The sequence below is a fragment of the Felis catus genome, chromosome D3 (genome assembly GCF_018350175.1).
Source record: "Felis catus isolate Fca126 chromosome D3, F.catus_Fca126_mat1.0, whole genome shotgun sequence".
NCBI classification, from domain to species: domain Eukaryota; kingdom Metazoa; phylum Chordata; class Mammalia; order Carnivora; family Felidae; genus Felis; species Felis catus.
The window spans coordinates 91,706,642-91,725,171 of record NC_058379.1 but is presented as its reverse complement, the minus strand read 5'-3'; the positions used below and the strand labels follow the sequence as shown (position 1 = coordinate 91,725,171).

The 18,530-nt window shown below is 54.3% G+C and overlaps 2 long non-coding RNA genes across 4 annotated transcripts; one reads left to right on the top strand and one right to left on the bottom strand.

Moving 5' to 3' along the window:
* Positions 1-1,764: 1,764 nt before the first annotated feature.
* On the bottom strand, positions 1,765-10,259 carry LOC102901545. Of its 3 annotated transcripts, none has more exons than XR_002737407.2 (4): positions 10,120-10,259; positions 7,016-7,079; positions 6,363-6,483; positions 1,765-2,949 (listed from the first exon to the last, which is right to left on the bottom strand). It is a non-coding gene; the product is annotated as an uncharacterized LOC102901545 (long non-coding RNA). The 3 variants fall into 3 exon arrangements; XR_006587747.1 differs by lacking the exon at positions 10,120-10,259 and adding an exon at positions 7,704-9,345; XR_006587746.1 differs by lacking the exon at positions 10,120-10,259 and having other exon boundaries at positions 7,016-9,338.
* Positions 10,260-10,459: 200 nt separating this feature from the next.
* LOC123381134 lies at positions 10,460-13,235 on the top strand. The gene is made up of 2 exons (XR_006587749.1): positions 10,460-10,601; positions 10,990-13,235. It is a non-coding gene; the product is annotated as an uncharacterized LOC123381134 (long non-coding RNA).
* Positions 13,236-18,530: the final 5,295 nt, after the last annotated feature.

Here is an 18,530-nt window from a genome sequence, read left to right as displayed (position 1 = left end):
AACTCCCAGAGGTGCCAGCCCGCACCTCCCCACGTCTTCCTGGTCCCTCCGATGCGTTCTGGCTCCTGTCGAGAGGATACACAGGCTCGAGTCTGGAGATCTAACACAGATTTGGGAGGTAAGAGATGCTTTCGTTCTAAAGCTAAAATCTACAATCTAAGCCACCTACTACGTCACAACCTCCGTTTGTGGGACAGTATGTTGTCATACCCTGGTGAGCAGGCAGGATTCCTAAGTAGATCCAGTAACAAACAGATTCGTGTGCAAAATGGGATCTGACCTGATTCTAGCACAACATGCGATGGCAGATGCTTGTTTGTGTGTTTCCTCCAAAGGCGCTCCGTTTACCAGCACCCTCTTGTAATTCTTCCAGTATTGTTGGGGGCAGGGCAGTCTGTCACGTGAGCATCCTTCTATTAACACCTTCTAGCCTTTGACTGTCCAGGACAGAAGGTTTGGAATAGGTAGCAGGGGCTCTTTGTACAGGACGAAAGCAAGATGGCAGGCGGTAAGGGCAACCCCGAATTGCCCTTAAATCTTCAGAAACAGGAAACGTCTTAACTGCCCTCTTGGCTTCCCAGTAAAATGAGCCACCGCTTTCGGTCGGTCTTAGGAAGCAGAATGGCCAGATGGTTTCCGGGAAGTAGGCACACCTCCTCCAGGCAGCCTTCTCTCATGGTCAAACCACCTTGCTCTGGAGCATCAGGGCTTCCTGCCTTGGGACGCCCACAGCCGTCAGAGCAAAGCCACGGTGCCCATCAGTGTTCTGGCTGCAACCAGAGTCACCACCCCTGGCTGACCTCGGCCCAAGAAATTCACCGGCATGGTTCTGAGTGGGGGGAGGGTCACAGAAGGCTGCCAGGAACTCCGGAATTCTGGAAGTTCAAAGAGCAGGAAGCGGCACGGCCGTCTCTTTGCCTGCAGAGTCTGGCCGAGATTCTAGCACGGGACAACAATACGGTGACCGGAGCAGACTCACGGTGTCACTTCCTGTCAGTGAGTGGCAGATCCGCGGGGAGCCTCCAGTAGGTGCCTCGCAGGTCTGATGCCCAAGTTCAGACCACAAAAGGCAGAGCGAGGGCGGGTCACTGCATCTCACTGCACTTCACTGACTCCCACTCACACAGCCCACCTCGGGGATTCTGCCAAGACACTAGGGAACAACAAATGCCTGTTGAATCAACGGCTAGATTCTCACACACACACACACACACACACACACACAAACACTATCTCTCTCTTTCTCTTTCTCCCTGACAGTCGCTTCCCAGAGTAACAACAGCTCTAACACAGTGTCGCTCTCCTTATTTCAAACAAACGGTGCACTCACTCCTCCCCGACAGGGGGCAGCCCAAAGCCTGGGCACCGGGGTGCCGCTCCATCCACACTCAGCTTCCGCTCATGTGCGTCCTCACTGTGCCCACGCCTGCGAACCACACCAGGAGCAGCTCCTAGCAAAGTGCACGGCAGACGGACGGAGAGGAGAGCGGGATGAAAGTGGGAATTAGCTCCCAAATATCCATATGACTTCAAGGAAGGAGATGCTCACAACTTCTGCTGCTGTCATGAGGCCAGAGCAGATGCTCGTCGCGTCTTCCTACCGTCCCATTTGGCCTTCGGCCAGCGTCTCAAATGGCGTGAGGTCCTCATACATGAGGGCTTCCCGGATATTTGCTCTTGAGGGATCTGATGGCTGTCCGTCTGATCTGTAGAGGACTGTATTAGTCAGCACTCTCCACGGAAACAGACCTGATAAGACGTGTGTATATATAGAAAGAGATTTATTGTAAGGAATTGGCTCCCGTAATTGTGGAGGCTGGCAAGTCCACAATCTAGAGTGGACCACCAGGGTGGAGTCCCAGGGGACAGCTGATGTTTTGGCTCAAGTCCAAAAGCTGTTCTGCTGCAAAATTCCTTCTTTGGAGGCAGTCAGGTGTCCATCAACTGATTGGATGAGGCCCACCTACCCACACTATGAAAGTAATCTCAAAGCCCATGGATTTAAGGATTAACCTCATCCCAAAACACCCTCTCGGAAACATCCAGAATAATGGCTGCTTACATGTCTGGGCTCCATGGCCCAGTCAAGTTGACACACAAAATTAACCATCACAAGGGGCATGTTAACCCGTGAGCAAATTTTACCCGCAGACTGGTTGGCGTAATGGGACGCCTCTCAGGCTGCCTCCCCTAGATCCCCTCCACGTCTCTTCTGTCCTCACGACCTCCTGTCTCTTGTCAAGTGCCAACAACGATTTCTTTCATTCTCCTGTTTGTTTCAGTCTCACAAGAAATGGGAAGCAGCCAGCCGGAACTTCTGTCTCCAGATCAGAGGAACCACCGACTTGGCTCCATACTAAATCCCCCAACCGGGAGCATCCGCGAGCATCCATCAGAGTTTCAGGAGTGGGAAGCACAACTACAATAAAAGAAGAAAACACGAGGGGCTCTGGATGGCTTTCGGATGCACCACGGGCCAGGCTATAGTCCCCAGTTACTCAAGCCCGGACAGGTGCTCCTGGGGAGAGACCCCAAGGAGGTGAGGGCAGCCCCTGCTGGCTGGGGTGAGGACAGTTATCTTCAATGACGCGGGTGAGCCTGAGAAAGGCGGGGGAGAGAGGAAATTCTGCCCGGGGCCTTGGAGCCTTGTCCTTCGGTGACAGACGCTGTACTTACTGTTCTTTGGGGACAGATGGGTACCTGATTCCTTCAATGGGCGGGTAATATTCCAGTGTGTGGATATACCACATTTTAGTCATGTAGTCTACAGGCGGTGGACATTTGGGCGCTTCCGACTGGGGCTGCCGTGAAGAAGGCCACCAGCCTTTGCCGGGACGTGCGTTCAGTTCCCTCAGGCATTTATCTAGGAGCCGGATGGAGTCTCGTGTTTGACTTCTTGAGTTTCCTTAAGGGAAGGGACTGCGTCTCTTCCTTCGGTATTCCCAGCACCTGGAAAAGCCCCACGTAAAATAAACATGGTATTGAAGCAAAGGGAGGATAATCACGACCCAACGGCCTACGAGGCAGGTGAAATTTTCGTCACCCCCGTGGTTCAAATGGGCAAAGTGAGTCTCCAAGAGTGAATCATTTGCTAACGCTCACACAAAGAGTAAATGCCAGGGTTGGGGCTTAAATTCGGGTTACCGCCCCCCCCCAACCCACCCTCCTGTGCATCTACTGTACTAGGTAGTACTAAGGACTGGAGATCGGCCCTTAGGGTTCGCGTCGGTTTCCCGCGGCCGCTGAAACAAAGTACCAGAGATTCACTCTCTGGCGGCTCTGGGGCCAGAACTCCGGAAGCAGGGTGTTGACGGCACTCATGTCTTCCGAGCCCCTGAAGAAGAGTCTGTTCTCCGTCCGTCCAGCCTTCTGGGGGCTCTGGCAGCCCCTGCTGTTCCCTGGCAGCTGGAGGCATCTCCGCCTCCACTCCCACCGCCACCTGCCCTCACCCGGGGTCTCTGGATCACTTCTCTTCGGGTAAGAACCCTGGTCATTGGGTGTAGGCCCCTCCCCCAATCCATTAAGACCTTATTTTGACTAATTACATCCTCAAAAACCCTATTCAAGTAAGATCCCATTCTGAGGTTCTGGGTGAACGTGAATTTGGCGGCGGGGCGGGGGCGGGGGGGGGCGCTATTCCAACCAGAACACAGTCACACAGACCTGACCGGGGCCTTGGCCCCTCACCAGCTGTGTGACCTCACCGTCCTCATGCCCCCACCGCGGTGTGACAGCGCGCCCCACACGGTCCCTGTCGCCCTGACGGAATTTCGACATCGTCCCCATGTACTCCCAAGAGCGTTTAATCTCGGACAACAAACTGTGCCGTCTTGTGGGCTCCCCAACACACAGGAAGCCCCCACTAAACGGCAACTTCTGCCGTCAAGAGAAGCAGCAGTCAGTGGTGGGGCCACACGTGTTGGGCAAAGGCTTTCTACAACCTGGGAAGCGAAAGCAGAGCCCACAAAGAGTCCACCGCTGCGGCCGCTAAGTAGCGCAGACCCGTCGTGTGCCGGTGGGGGGGGGGGGGGTGGGAAGGAGGGTAAATGGGGCTCTGGTTAGGGCGGCCACCCCCGCCCCCCCCGACTAGGGCACCTCCAGCAACAGCCACGCTAACCACACAGCACCAGGAAGTGTCCGCACAGCAGGGGTTACAACACGGTGCTGAATCTCGTTCGCCACCTTCTCCCCCCGCTGCCCCCGCCCCCAGCACGACCTGACAAATACTGGACCTCCAAAGTCTGTGGGATTCACGAAAGAGCCGTCGAGATTTCCCAGGTCAAGGTTTACCACGCTCAGGAGTGGTAATTCCAGCTCTGGGGGACGGACAGGTGGACTCTCAATGACTTCCATTTCTTTGTAAAGGACGCGGTCGGACCCCTCCACCTGCTCTCAGTGTTCCCCAAACATCTGGCAGCAGATCCAACGGTCTTGTTTCCCAAAAATGCAGTTTCCAGGGCCCCAAGCCAGTTCCACTGGTATGAGCCTCTGGGGTTGAACCCGGGAACCTGATTCTCAGACACCATCCCTTAGGATTCTTGTGCGTTCTCAGAAGCCATAGAAGCTGCTGCCAGGAATTGGGGTCTGACGGGAGGAGCCAGCAGGGAGGTCTATGGCCCCACACAGTTTTTCATTTTTTTTTAATGTTTATTATATTTGAGAGAGAGAGAGCGAGCGAGCATGAGTGGGGGAGTGGCAGAGAGAGGGGGAGACACAGAATCCGAGGCGGGTTCCAGGCTCCGAGCTGTCAGCACAGAGCCCGATGCGGGGCTTGAACCCACAAACTGTGAGATCATGGCCTGAGCCGAAGTCGTATGCTTAACCGACTGAGCCACCCAGGCGCCCCTCCACACAGTTTTTATCTACTTCTCACCAAATATAGATTAAAAAACATAATCCTAGGACTCTTGACAATCTTTTCCCATCTCCTTAAATACCTAACCTAGTGAGGCCTTTGCATGTTCGAATCCGTTACAGGGAAGGTATGACATTTCACTGCAGGTCTAGGACTTTCTATCTAATACGGTTGCCACCGGCCAGATGCGGCCATTTAGATTTAAACGAATCGAAATTAAATGTAACACTCTGCTCCTCAGTGCACTCGCCACACTGGCCACATTGCAAGCGCTCAGGAGTCCCGGTGGGGAGGGGGCATGGAGTCGCCTTTCATCCCTGAAGAAAGTAGGGCTCTGGAGGAGTGTTTGTACATGTGGGCTGCACAGGAGAGTCACCTGGGGAGCCTTCCGAACCCCAGTGCCCAGGCTATACCTAGGCCAATTTCATCACCATCTCGAAGGACGGGACTCAGCCATTTCTACAGGGAGCTTGCACCAGGGTCACTGGTGGGATTGTGAAAGCAGAACTTGCTTGGGGGAGAATCTCCAGTTCAGTCAGTCCAGTAAGTGAGAATTTGCATTTCTAACGAGTTTCCAGGGAGCACACGTGGCAACCCATGCCTCAGAAGAAAGGTAACCCCGAGAGCACCTACCTGTCCAGAGAGCACCACACTGTCCCCTCAGCAGGGCCACACTCACCCTATGCAGCCGAGTAAGAGGCAGAGCCCTGTTCCTGAACCAAGGCGCTGTGGCCACTAGGAGAAAGGCTTTGGAAGGCATTAGAACTATCCAAGACAGAGACCCAAACTGAGCTTGAAAGGAAATTTCTCTTTTTCTCCCGACTAACTTCCCTGATTTTTTTTTCTCTTTCATCCCCACTCCCAAGCCTCTGAGGCTGCTGGCTGTGGCAGCCACTCTCGCCCAGCTTGCCTCCCCATGATGAATGGGAACGAACCACAGGCCCCTTCCAAATGCTCCTGCCACTGCCGGGCAGGGAAATCCGGGTGAGATTCCCCAGGACCTGCCATCCATCTGGTGTGATCCGTCTGCCTCCTGGTCCCCAACAAAATCAAAGGTCAAAATGGGTTCTACCTACAAAAATGATGCCCCAGGCTTTGTGCAGCCTGCGATTTCAGGAAGCCAGAGCCCCATGAGTAATATTTCAGGCTCACACATTTAGACTTACAAGGAGACGGGACACCACGGTATGGGACCCAAACAGCCCACAACGGCCTGTGAAGCCAGCCCCGAGCGTCTGCCAATCACACCACCTTGGTTCTGGTGGAAGGATCGTCCTGCAGTGTTAACAGTCAGGACAGGTAAGAGAGTCCATTGCTCTCACCTCATGTCAGTCTCTGTGCCTTAAAGACACGAAGGATAATTGCTTCTCTGAGTTGCTTCATTTCACTAACTCCAAACCTTGAATGCTATTTTGAGGAAAAAAAAAAAAACCAATCTCCATTCTTTCTTAGTCTCTCTTTTTTGATTGGTAATATTAGAATACAAAATGAGTAAACCGAATCCTACCACAAGCCAGAAGGAAATGTAACGTGCTTAAGGATAACGCTGTTCCTGTTCGGATTCTGGCAACGCCGGGCAGCGAAGGATCAGCTCGTCTGTCTTGTTCGGAGGACTTTCAGGACGGTAACTGTTAAAAACACAAAGAACAAAACTATAAAGCGCAGCAATACTGTCTTTCAGACTTACCGACGGACATGCACATCAGTGGAGTATTCTTGAATTCACTTTATAGAAGAATGTAACGTGTTTGCAGTCTCCGGCATCTCACAGGGATTTACGTTTCACATCAGATGGAATATTGTTGATTCTTTACACACTTGAGAGCGAGCAGGAAGAGATTCCTTTTCCACTGAAAAGGAATCTAGGGATTCCGGGCATCTTGTAGTTCGTTCATCTTTCATTCCCAAGCACTACTGTGACATTTATAAACGTAATCCCCTAATTTGGTGAAGAAACCCGGCCCTCTGGTTCTAAGGCTCTGCCTCCAATGCAACAAAGCAGGCAGGTCCCACCAAAAACAGGGGGGTTTCTGACTCCCCAGACCTTTGACCACCCTTGTTCCCCTGGGCTTCAGCTTTTCACTCAGGAAATTAAAGAGAAGAAAAGGAAAATATTTAAAATTCAATCACAAGTGTGTCTATGCATCATTAAGGACAGACCTTTGTCCTGTTGCTTTCGAAACGTTGTGAATTCTTCTTGAGATTACTGTTGTACTTTGTTCTTCTGGAAAAAAGAAAAAGCTTTAAGCACCCTAAAATGAGGCTTTCACCTGATACTAATTTTCTTCTTAGTTATAAAGGCCATTGTCTGTTTGAACAAAGAGGAATACTAGCTCTTAGTAGCTGTTTACATTATAGGAATGAGGGCACTGAGGGAGGAGGGGAGAGAACCTTCTTCATTAATGAGCCAGGGACGTTGATTACCGCAGACCCACAAGTTCTGAATCGAAAGGGGACACCCAGATTTTTTATTCTTTCCCTGCAACTAAGATACTATTGTTCCGCATCTGTTAAATGCCGAGAACACATTTTAGACCACTCTAGGTTAGTGTTAAAATTTAGATTAAACAAGCAGTTGAGAGTCTGATTTAAAAACAACAACAACAAAGCACCCCAGAGCTCTGGGCCCTCGCATGTCAAGTAACACCACCATCTTGTATGAACTGGAGGCATCCACACTGAACACACAGGGCCCAGGAGCAAGTTAGCCATGCGGGACTGATTCACCCAAGCAGCCTTGACCATTCGGGGGGGTGGCAGCCTCTTACACAAAATAGGCTTTCAATAAATATTTATAGAACAAATGAGTGAATGAATGTCACTTGAATTAAACACGACTCGTTTGTACCTGCATAACTCGCTTTCCTTTCAGTGATTTGACATTTTGCTGACAGTGTCCTTCGGAAAACTTAGAGCAGAGAAGTTTCCAGTGCCTCAAAACTCCCTGCAAACCCCTCCAATCTGAGCAAGCGGCAGAATTCAGCCATACGTTCCTAGCCTTAGTCAGAATATTTTTATTTTAAAAAAATGAGCTGAGCCGTCTGTATGAATAAAGAACTGTGATACCACGCGACAGACATTCTCCCAAGCACTGATTTGACTTTAGACCCGATCATGGGCTTGTTTCAAATTCAGAGCACAGGAGACACAGGTCAAGAATGGTTGCTTTTTATTTAATCTTTGGAGAACAAACTCAGAGATGGGAGAAGAAGAGTTACACACGCAGATTAAATAAGAGGCAGGGTCCCGACTTTTGATAGGATTGTTTCTAACTTAACAGATAATCAAAGCATTCAACGAAGGCGTAATTTGCCAGCCAGAGGTTAGTCTATTGTTCCCCCAACCAGCAAAGGGGGTGGTTGCACGGATTCAATTCACGAGGGAATCCGTGTTTACCATCTGGGAGTCCTAATGGAAAGGCACACAATTTTCAAACTGGGAAAAAAATAGTAATGCATCTTGCCACTGAAGCCTCGTGGTACCTTGCTGTATTTCTCTCTTGAATAGAACAGGCTACATTTCAAAGGGCCATTTTCTTCCATGTGGAAATATTTATTCGCTAGCTACCGCAGGGCAGCAGGGAGGTACTAAAGCATTTCATGTTTAGAGTTTCGGGGGCAAATCGCTTCTGCACACGTTGTCGTGAGTCGGTGGATTCTGCTGTGTTCTCTGCCTCTCCATCGTGACTTCATTAATTTTTTTTTTTTTTTTTTTTTTTTTTTTTAATATAGAGACTTTCATTTATTGCTTCTAGAAAGCCAAGTGCGCTGCAGTGGCTCTCTGCGGCGTCGTTCCTGAGCACCTACGCTGTGCTGGGCGCTGGCTGGGGCAGAGGCCTCCAAAAGGGCCACAGAGAGAGGACGGGTCGCCGGCCAGGGCGCCCAGGAGTCGTGAGTCCCAGGCCCACCTCTCCGGGCCACCTCGAGCTGGGAGTGAGTCGGTTTTTCCAGGACACGCACTGACTTAAATCCTTGGCCGACTGAAAATCCCTTCTGTGAGCTCAAGCTTCCACGCCGCTGCCCGCCAGAAAAGAAGTTCCCAGGATTTGGGGGTGCTGGGGCTCAGGGCAAACAGCGCTGCGCGCAGGGGAGGGGGGCTCTCGCGAGGGCCTGTTTTGCATCGATCTACGATTGTGCTTAGGTTGCATTTAGACGTGGCGTTTTAAAAGCCAAATTTTGGCATTTTGCTTTTAATCCCGACTAAAGCCCTTTGGTATACTGACTTAAAAGGTTTTCAGAGTGCCACGACTTTGCAGCTGGGGTAACATCTTTGGAAAGATTAAGAGAGTCGATTTTCTAAAGCGTTTGTGGGCACAAGCACAAGATTGTCGGTCCTGCCGGAAAAGCCAGGGAGAGAGGGTCGCGCGAGGAGGCCCTCTCCCCGTCCGTCCCCGAGCGCGCAGGGCGGCCCTTCCGAGCGGACGGCCGGGGGACCCCCGAGCAAGCCGGAACCCCCCCCCCAACCACGTCGCCCGGCCCGCGGAACCCCGAAGCAAGGCCAGACCCCCCCGGGCCGGGGGACCTCCGAGCAAGCCGGAACCCCCCCCCCCCCCCCCCCACACACACACCCCGGCCCGCGGGACCCCCGAGCACGGCCGGATCCGGCGCTCCCCGACACGGGTCCCCGGAGAGCACGGCCGCCTCCCGCCCGACCCGGCCCGGGAGATCCCCGAGCACGGCCGCATCCATCCGCTCCCCGACCGCGGGACCCGGAGAGCAAGGCCGGACCACTACCCCCCCTCCCCCGCCCTGCGGGACCCCCGAGCCCGGCCGGACGCCCCACCCCAGCCCGCGGCGACCCCGAAAGCACAGCCGCACACCCGCCGGCAGGGGGCGCCCCGGCCCCCCGCAGAGACAAAGGCCCGCGGCGCGGCGGGGCGTGGAGGCCGTCCCCCGAGCGCCGGCGGAGCGGGTGGGGGCGGCGCGCGGGGACCGAGGCCCTGCCCCCCGCCCCTCTCCGTCGCCTCCCGGGCCCCGCGCAGTCGGGGGTGGGGACCCGGCCGCCGGCGCCGCCTCCTCGCCCGGGGAGGAGGAGCTGAGCGCGGCTCCCATTTTCTGCATTGTCCCGGGAGTGCGTCCCCGCGTCCGCACGCCGCCTTCCTCGTGGCTCCCCGGGCCCCCGGACCCCCCGCTCGGCGAGCCCGCCCGGCGCCTGCCTTCCGGGGGAGGACGAACCAGGGAGTCCCGACCCCGGCGTCCCGGGAGGGACACCCGCCCCCGCCCCCGCCCCGGCGACTCCCGCCCCCGAGGCTCCCGCGCGGTGACCTCATTCCCGGCGCTCCGAGGTGAGGCGGGTGCAGCCGGAGCCGGAGGCCCAAGGAGGGCAGAGCTGCCCGCCGCTCCCCGGGGTCCGCAGACACCCGCACCACGCGCGGGGCGTCCGTCGGGTTTTAAGACACGGCGCGGGCCGCCCCGCGACGCTCGAGCTCGGAGTCCTAGAAACTTTTTAGTGCCCGTGACGCTCCAACGTCACGGCCTTCTTCCCAGTTAGCACACCTCTTCCGTGGCCGAGGGCCCTCCTCCCTGCCGTGGCCCGGAGAGCTGCAGCCTGTCGCCCGGGGGGGGGGGGGGGTCCTAAGGCTGCCGCTGAGAAACGTTAGCGCAAGTCGGTCACCGGGACGCGAATCGCCCTGCAGAGCGAGGGCGGAGAATCTGGTTCATGGGCACACAGCCCGCAGCTGGCTCCGGGGGCCCGTGATTCACCCTGTCCTCGCCGAGTTCGCGCACTGGAAGCCCGCTTCTCCCCGGTAGGCCCGAGGCACCGGCAGCCCTTCTCCCGCCCGCGGCACCTGTGCCTGCAGCGGACGCCCGGCCCTGCGTCCTGCTGCCTCCTTGAAACTCCACCCAACGGGGACTCTGCCTGGCCACGCGGCCAGCTCTCTCCTCACGGTGAAAGGGTTAGGCCGGAAGAAGGGAAATAAAAGCCAGGGTTTGGAATTAGATTTCCTGTGCATCTTCAATGCATTACAGCAGAAATCCAGAAGGGGGGAAACAATCAGGAGCCAAGGCCTAGTGCCCTGGTGAACCGGGGCTGCCTCCCCCGCCCCCCAGAGTGGGGAAGATAGGAGCACTGGGGGGATGACACACGCATTGGATACATTTTCTGGTTTTTTTAGAATAAAAGTTTTATTTCAGAGAGAAGCACAAAGCCACCACTGTCTCCAGCAACCCAGGGCTTTGCCAGGACTCAAGGACCTTCGAGAGGGAAACAAAAAGGCATTAGCTCCGGATGAAGAGGCGTCTGCAGGGGCCCCAGCAGCTCCGCCTCTGCGGCACCCAGGCTCGGGCTCGCTGTCACCTTCCGCACAATCTCTTTCCCTCTCAGGCCCTGTTCCTCCCATTAAGTCAGCCCCAGGCCCGAGCCCGCCCCTCCCCCATCCCATCATCCCCAGCGGGACTCGGTTTACCTCCTGGAGTCCCGCCTTCAGCCTCTGCAAAGTGTGAGGCTGCATCACTGACCCTCCTCTATCCTCACGTACCCTCCGTTCACCCCACGCATCGTGACCGAGCGCGCACAGGGTGCCAGATGCAGCCCCGAGCGCCGAGATCCTGTCCTGTCTTGGGGTGTCCACATCTGTCCTGTAGCTCAAGTCACAAAGCCGCGTGGGCCGGGGCCCCGCTAAGGTGATGCTCTCCAACTCAGGGTGGACTCTCGCCGCGGCCGATAGAGCCCATCCCTCCCCTGTGGGCTCCTCGGCCCGACACCCCTCCTTCCCAGTTCTCTCCAGGCTCCGGGGATCTCCAGCTCCGGGCAAATGTGCAGCGAAATGACCGGGGTCCAGCTCGAAATGCCTTCTCCTTTTACACCTCCTCTCTGCATCCGCTCCCCTCCAGAGCTCACGTTTTTCATTTCATCCCAAGCGCTCATTCCTCCTCTTCCTGCAAAGTACACTCACTGCTGCGTGCAACCAAGAGCCAAGGACCCCTTTCCTTCCCTTCGCCACCACCAACTTGAAATAATAGTTCGCATCCTTCTTCACCTCTACTGGTGAGGGTCTACTCTCAGATTCGTAAGATCTGGCCTCTACATCCTTCTATCGTTGTATGAAATGGCTTTCTCAAGGACCGCAGGGACTAAATAACCAATGTCCAGTTTCAAATTTTATTTATTTACTTATTTCAGAGAAAGCGAGAGTTGGAGGGAGGGGGAGACAAAGAATCTCAAGCGGGCTCAATGCTCAGCAGGGAACCCGACACAGGGCTGATCCCATGACCCTGGGATCATGACCTGAGCCGAAATGACGAGTCAGACGCTTGACTGAGCCACCCAAGCGCCCCACCAATGTTCAGTTTTAACGTGGGTTCAGTGTCCTTCCTTGACGGCTCCTGTCCCCTTCCAGGACTCTGGGCCGCGGTACAGCCGTACCGTTGAAATGGTTGAGTGTCTCAAGCTAGCGAGACCTACCACAGGCCTCCAGTGGGGGCAGAATCAAAGGTGGGGTTTAAACAGAAATTAAGACTCCGGGACACCAAACCACAGACTTCCAGGTGTCATTAGTTATCTGTTGCTGCGTAACAAAGTGTCCCCAAACGTAGAGGCTTTGAACAACAGGAACCGTTATTGAACGGTTTCTGTGGGTCAGGAGTTCAAGAGTGGCTTAGCTGGTGGTTTGCCTCAGGGTCTCTCGTGACACTGCAGTCACCGTGGGTCAGGCCCGCAGTCGCCTGAAGGCGACGGCCAAGATGGTTGACTCGCATGGCTGGCAAGCTGGTTCTTCATCACGGAGGTCTCCACAGGGCTGCTCGTCTGTCCCCAAGACATGGTGGCCGTCTCCCTCCAGAATGAGCCATCAGACAGCAGAAGGCAGAAAGGGTGCAATGTCTTCAAACACCACAGCTTGGACAGCAGGCAATGTCATCCCCGCGTCACCCCTTTGGTCACAGCGGTCAGCTCTATCTAGTGTGGGATGGGACCCCACCCAGGCATGGACACCTGGGGGCAAGGTTGCTCGGGGGCCCTTCGGAGACTCCGGGGGGAACGTGGCTTATATGACTACCTAATTAGTGGCTTTCACATGGTTTCTTTCTCTTTTTTTTTTAACCAGAACGTTTTCTCAACAACCCTTCTATTAAAATTATACTTCGTGTCCAAATAAAAATGGAGATGTTTATGTAAGTGCACAGAGGTGTGGGCATTAACACTTTCAGTAACAGGTCTCCCGGCGAAATTTGGGGAACATTTAAATGCCCCCAAATGATGAAAGGCTGCTTATATCAACGATGGAATGCCATGCAATGGGACACTTAGCACCTCTTGGAAAATTGAGTATATTTATTTGTATCGACACGGAAAGGTTTACTGTTACATTTTTTAAAAAGCCAACCGCAAAATACTACTTATAGTGTGATTCTATTTTTATTAAAAAATATGCACATACATACTTTTATAGTCATGGATCATTTCTGGAAGGTTGCTAATATGGTTTTCCTTATGGGAATGAGGAATGTGTAGGTCAGGGAAGGGATCAAGACATTTCAATTTTTAACTTTACACCATTTAATATTTTTAAAAGCGATTTCAACCAATTTATGAATCATTTTTTTTCACTGAGACACAATTCATATACCATAACCGTTACCACTTTGAAGTGTGCAATTCAGAGGTTTTAGTGTAGTGACAGCGTTATGCAACCATCACCACTATCTAATTCCAAAATAGGATAGATTGCTTTGAGAATAGATATTTCATTTTATTTTTAAAGTTTATTTATTTTGAGGGAGAGAGAGAGAAAACATGGGCAGGGGAGGGGCGGAGAGAGAGAGAGAGACAGAAAGAGGGAGAGAGAGAATCCAAACAGCATGGATCCCAACTCGGGGCTTGATCCCATGAACCATGATATCATAACTTGAGCCAAAATCAAGAGTTGGACACTTGGGATGCACGCCTGGGTGGCTCAGTCGTTTAAGCGTCCGACTTTGGCTCAGGTCGTGATCTTGCAGTCCATGAGTTTGAGCCCCGCGTCAGGCTCTGTGCTGACAGCTCAGAGGCTGGAGCCTGCTTCAGATTCGGTGTCTCCCTCTCTCTCTGCCCCTCCCTGCTGACGCTCTGTCTCTGTCTGTCTCTCTCTCTCTCTCAAAAATAAAGATTAAAAAAAATTAAACAAAATAAAGAGTTGGACACTCAACCAGCTAAGCCACCCAGGAACCCCAGATAATAGATACTTTAGAAGTGAAATAGGAAAGCTGACTTAGAGTGCTAGTTTTCGGTGTCCAAGCTTGCTTTGATGGACAGGTCACTGAAAGGGACTGCCCACGGGAGGGCAGTGGTCATTGCCCTACTAGGACCAGCCCCTCCCACATCCCAGACTTTTGAAACTTCTTCTGGATCCTCTGTGACTATGCCCCACTGGACCCCTCCTTTTGGAAGTGCTCACATTGTGGGTTTCGTTTGCCAGGCGCCTTGCTGATTCTGGATTTCTCTCCACCTGCCTTCACCTCCTCCATTCCTGATGGTCACAGTCAGTGATTTTCTTTTTTAATTTTATTTATTTTTGAAGGAGAGAAAGACAGAGCATGAGCGGGGGAAGAGCAGAGAGAGAGGGAGACACAGAATCCGAAGCAGGCTCCAGGCTCCCAGCTGCCAGCACAGAGCCCGACCTGGGGCTCGAACTGACGGACCGGGAGATCTTGACCCGAGCCGAAGTCAGACGCCCAACCGACTGAGCCCCCAGGCGCCCCCACACTGAGTGATTCTGACCAACCTCCACCACTGACCATCCTCAAACGTGTGTTGCTGGATATTTCTGATCCCGCCAGGCACGGCCCCGTGGCCGTTTAAGCCCTGAGCGCTGTGAAGCAGGGAAGGCTCTACTCGTCCACAACGAGAGGGAGGAGGAGGGACTCCCAGACCGGAGCTGGGCACCTGCCCTTTCGCGTTATGGCTGCACGAAGAGGCACACAACCCTTTCCGTCCGTTCGCTCCTCTCCTCATGGCCCTTTGAGCTCCAGGTCTGTAGAACCTTCCTTTGCAAGTTCAGTCCTGCTACCGCCAGCGGCAGTCCTGTCTCCGGGCCGGAGGACGATCAGACACCCACATTCCTTGCTCAGAACCAGGCATCAACTGTGCCGCTTCTCTGCCTGCGTGGTGCGAGTGGCCTTTTCTGTTAGGACTCAGTCTGCGTCTGGTGTCTGGGGTCTCCCGGGTGACGGGGCTCCCGACGGCAAGCTGCAGACCCTCCTGCCGTCAGCTACTCTGTTCCTTCCTCCGGACGACACCTTGGCTTTCCCCGGGAGCCTGGACGACCGTGGGTCCCTTTGCTGGGCTCAGCTTCAAGGCGGGCCGGGCCCAGTGTCAACCTGCGACTGGTGGTGTTTCCTCCCCAGGTGCTTTCTCACCATACACTGAGCCCCTCGTCCGGGAACTCTCTAGAAGATAAAGCCCTTCCCGGGGGTAACCAAATCCCGATCTTTGCACATTCCTACAGCAAGTGTGTACGTGCCTTGACTCTTCATCCTGCGGCGTCCCGAGGGCCGCCCGACGTTCAGGACGCAGACCCAGGGACACCGCGACCACTGCCTAGTAGGTATCTGACGCACAGGCAGATCGAACGCTATTTATAAACCCCCTCAAACATGTAATTAAATCGCCAAACCTGTGAGGCTCAATACATTTAAGTGGGTTCTGACTCATTCTGATGTCTGTTTGCAGAATCTTAGCAGAAAATGTACTTGAGGGAACAGAAAAAAAAGGACTTAGAACAAAATAAAATGTCAGTGAAACGAAATGTCAGAGGCTCTTTGCTTATTCATCTTCCAACCGGAAAGACCCAACTGGGCCAACTGACTCCTCATGGTTTTGAAGAGTGTTTGTTCAACTTTAAGGGTTGAGATCACGCTGGACAGATTCGTTTCTGGGAGGCAGAGAATTCTCCCATTTGTCTTAATGCGATCGGAAGAGAAACCAGCACATATAACTGATGCTTGAATAATGTCAAATTAATCTTGAGTTGTTTGGATCAGTTTACGTCCTCATCTTCACGCGTGCGGGAAGTCTGAAAATGTGGGTCCCCAGCGCCAAATCAGAGTGGTTACGGGCCCTCCTTTTGGAGATCCCTCCTGCCCGTCACTGCAAATTTAGAGGAACCTCTTCTCTAACCTAAGAGGGTACAGGCTCTCTCTGCAACCGCACGTACAGGATGTGACCTGGCTCAGCCACGACGACCTTCTAAAATCACTTAATATATTTTCCTAGTTAAAGAAACAACTGGAGAAAACAGGACTCCGGACAAGTGTAAGAACTGAAGCCCTCAAAGTTGTGGTTTTTCTCCCGGGGCGGGGGTGGGGGCGGCACGGGGCTCTCCCGTGTGACTACAAGGAGGGCTCTCCCAAGCCACACACAAAGCCCACCCCTCTTTTCTGCTCCTCCCCTTCTCGGCCCCCCTCCCTTTTCCTCACAAGGGAGTGGTGGCCTTAACCACCTTCAACGTGGCTGAAACTCGAGTTCAGTATTCCACCTGTGGTGGTCCGGCACCACGATCCAGATACAAACTCCTGACTGTTCTCATGTTTCTCCCTCCGCTGCTTCCCTGCTCTGTCTCGTTCGGCATCCCTGGCTCCTCCCGAATCCTTACACCCTCCTTGCCTGTCCCGGACCCTCTGCATGCTTCCTTGTCCTTGAACACGAGCCCCATCCACAGCCCGCGCCTGCAGGGGCTCCTGATGGCCACCTGCAGCGGGCTGCTGAACACCTACAACGACGTCCCCTCACAGACCAGAAACCGAGTCTCGGTGAGGCCCCTGGGGCCCCCCCGGGGCTCGAAAACTAGTGTTGCCTTCAGGTTCGTGCCCTACACTTTCCCCTCTGCCACCCCTGTTTGGCTCTGCGTTTCCTATAATAACAGCAGCTGCTATTTAATGAGCAATCACTACGTACCGGGCTCTGCCCTTGTGACTTTTCAGTGGGGACTGTCAGCATCAGGAAGGCAGTTTGGGTGCCGTGACCACAGGCGACCCCGCAGCGAGGCGAGGAGGCAGGTTGGTGCCGGGCAGCCCAGGGCTCCGCTCCTCTCTGCCTCGAGTGAATTCTCCTTGCACAACTTGACGAACTGGGTGCTAGGCCATGGTGGAAAGAGATAGGTTTTGGCCTGGACTCGGTCACAAAATGACCTCCTTAGGTCTCCTCAGCAGCAGAAGAGGACGACTGAGTCCCCCAGGGTCTCTGCACGGCGGCACCAGCATGAGGGTTCTCTGTGCTTAGAAGACACAGCATGGACGTCGACTCTGGTCTGACTCTCACACCCAGCCTCTTCCTGTCTGCTCACCTCCATGTTCCTCTCTCAGCACGACTTGAAATGTTTTGCAAGTTCCCGGTTGGGGCTGGGGCGGGGGTGGGGTGGGGGGGGGGTGGGAATAGTGGGTTGAGGGAGAGCACTGGTTGTGTCCAGAAAGAGAACACCCCTCCCTGCGCCTTGGTCAGCTGCGTGCCACCGTCATGTTCCTATGAGAGAAAGAGCAGGGGAGGGGCAGAGACAGAGGGAGAGAGAGAGAGAGACAGACAGACAGACAGAGATCACATGGGGGAGGGGCAGTGGGAGAGGGAGAGCCCCCAGCAGGCTCCATGCTGTCAGTGCAGAGCCGGACACGAGGCTCAAACTCACAAACCACGAGATCACGACCCGAGCTGAAATCGAGAGTCGGATGCTCGACGCACTGAGCCCCCCAGGCGCCCTCGCTGTTCTCTTTCTATACTGCGTGACCCGCCATGCCTTCCACCCTTCCCCAGGCCTTTGGGATGAGTGCCTTCTTCACCCCGATCACAGCCTGGGCCACCCTCCCGCCAGCACCCTCCCCCCCCGAAATCGCCATGTGCTCTGTGGGGCCCTCAGGAAACAGGTAGCATGTGTATGGCCAGCGGCCGTGCTTACTCAGCTGTGACTGTCTGGACAGAACTCGCGGCCTGCTTCCCCTCCACACGACCTAGGGGGCACACTTCAACCTGGGCACAAAATCCCCATTTCTTGCTTTTTTTTAAAAAAAATAATAATTAATTAATTAATTATTTTTTTTATTTTGGAGAGGGAGAGAGCACGCTAGAGAGGGGCAAAGGGAGAGACGGAGAGAGTCTTAAGCAGTCTCCAAGCTCAGCAAGGAACCCAACGCAGGGCTCGAAACCCACAAACCATGAGATCATGACCGGAGCCGAAACCAAGAGTCGGATGCCTAACTGACTAAGACACCCAGGCGCCCCCCAGGTCCCCATTTCTTTATTGGATATGGATTTAAGTGGGAAAGAATGTGTGCCTGGACCCTGCCTCATTCCCAAAAGGGTTTGGTCTCCCTTGGTCCCTAGCTCAGGCGCTGTGTGGGCAGTGCAGGGTAGGGAGGGAGGCTGGAGTGGGGTGTGGACACCCCGGAGGGGGGGCCTTACCTGCATTGCCAGAGGGGCACCACCTGGTCGTCTCGTCTTCCTGCTCCTCCCCACTCTTCTCCCTTCTTCACCACCTCCACGCTGTGCCTGTGTTTTCCACTCTGGGCCCAATAGACCAGTGTCAAAACTGCCTCCTCCTAGACCGAGGGAAAGATTCTCGTTCAGGTCCTTGCCCTTGTCCATGAAGATCAGGCTGGGTGGAGACGGGCCGGGATGCAAGAATTCCTGGGGACACCTTCCAGCACCTCGGAGGGTCCCACCAGAGCCCGCCCTGCTCTACTTCCTGGCTTTCCGGTCCCGTCGGCTGGCA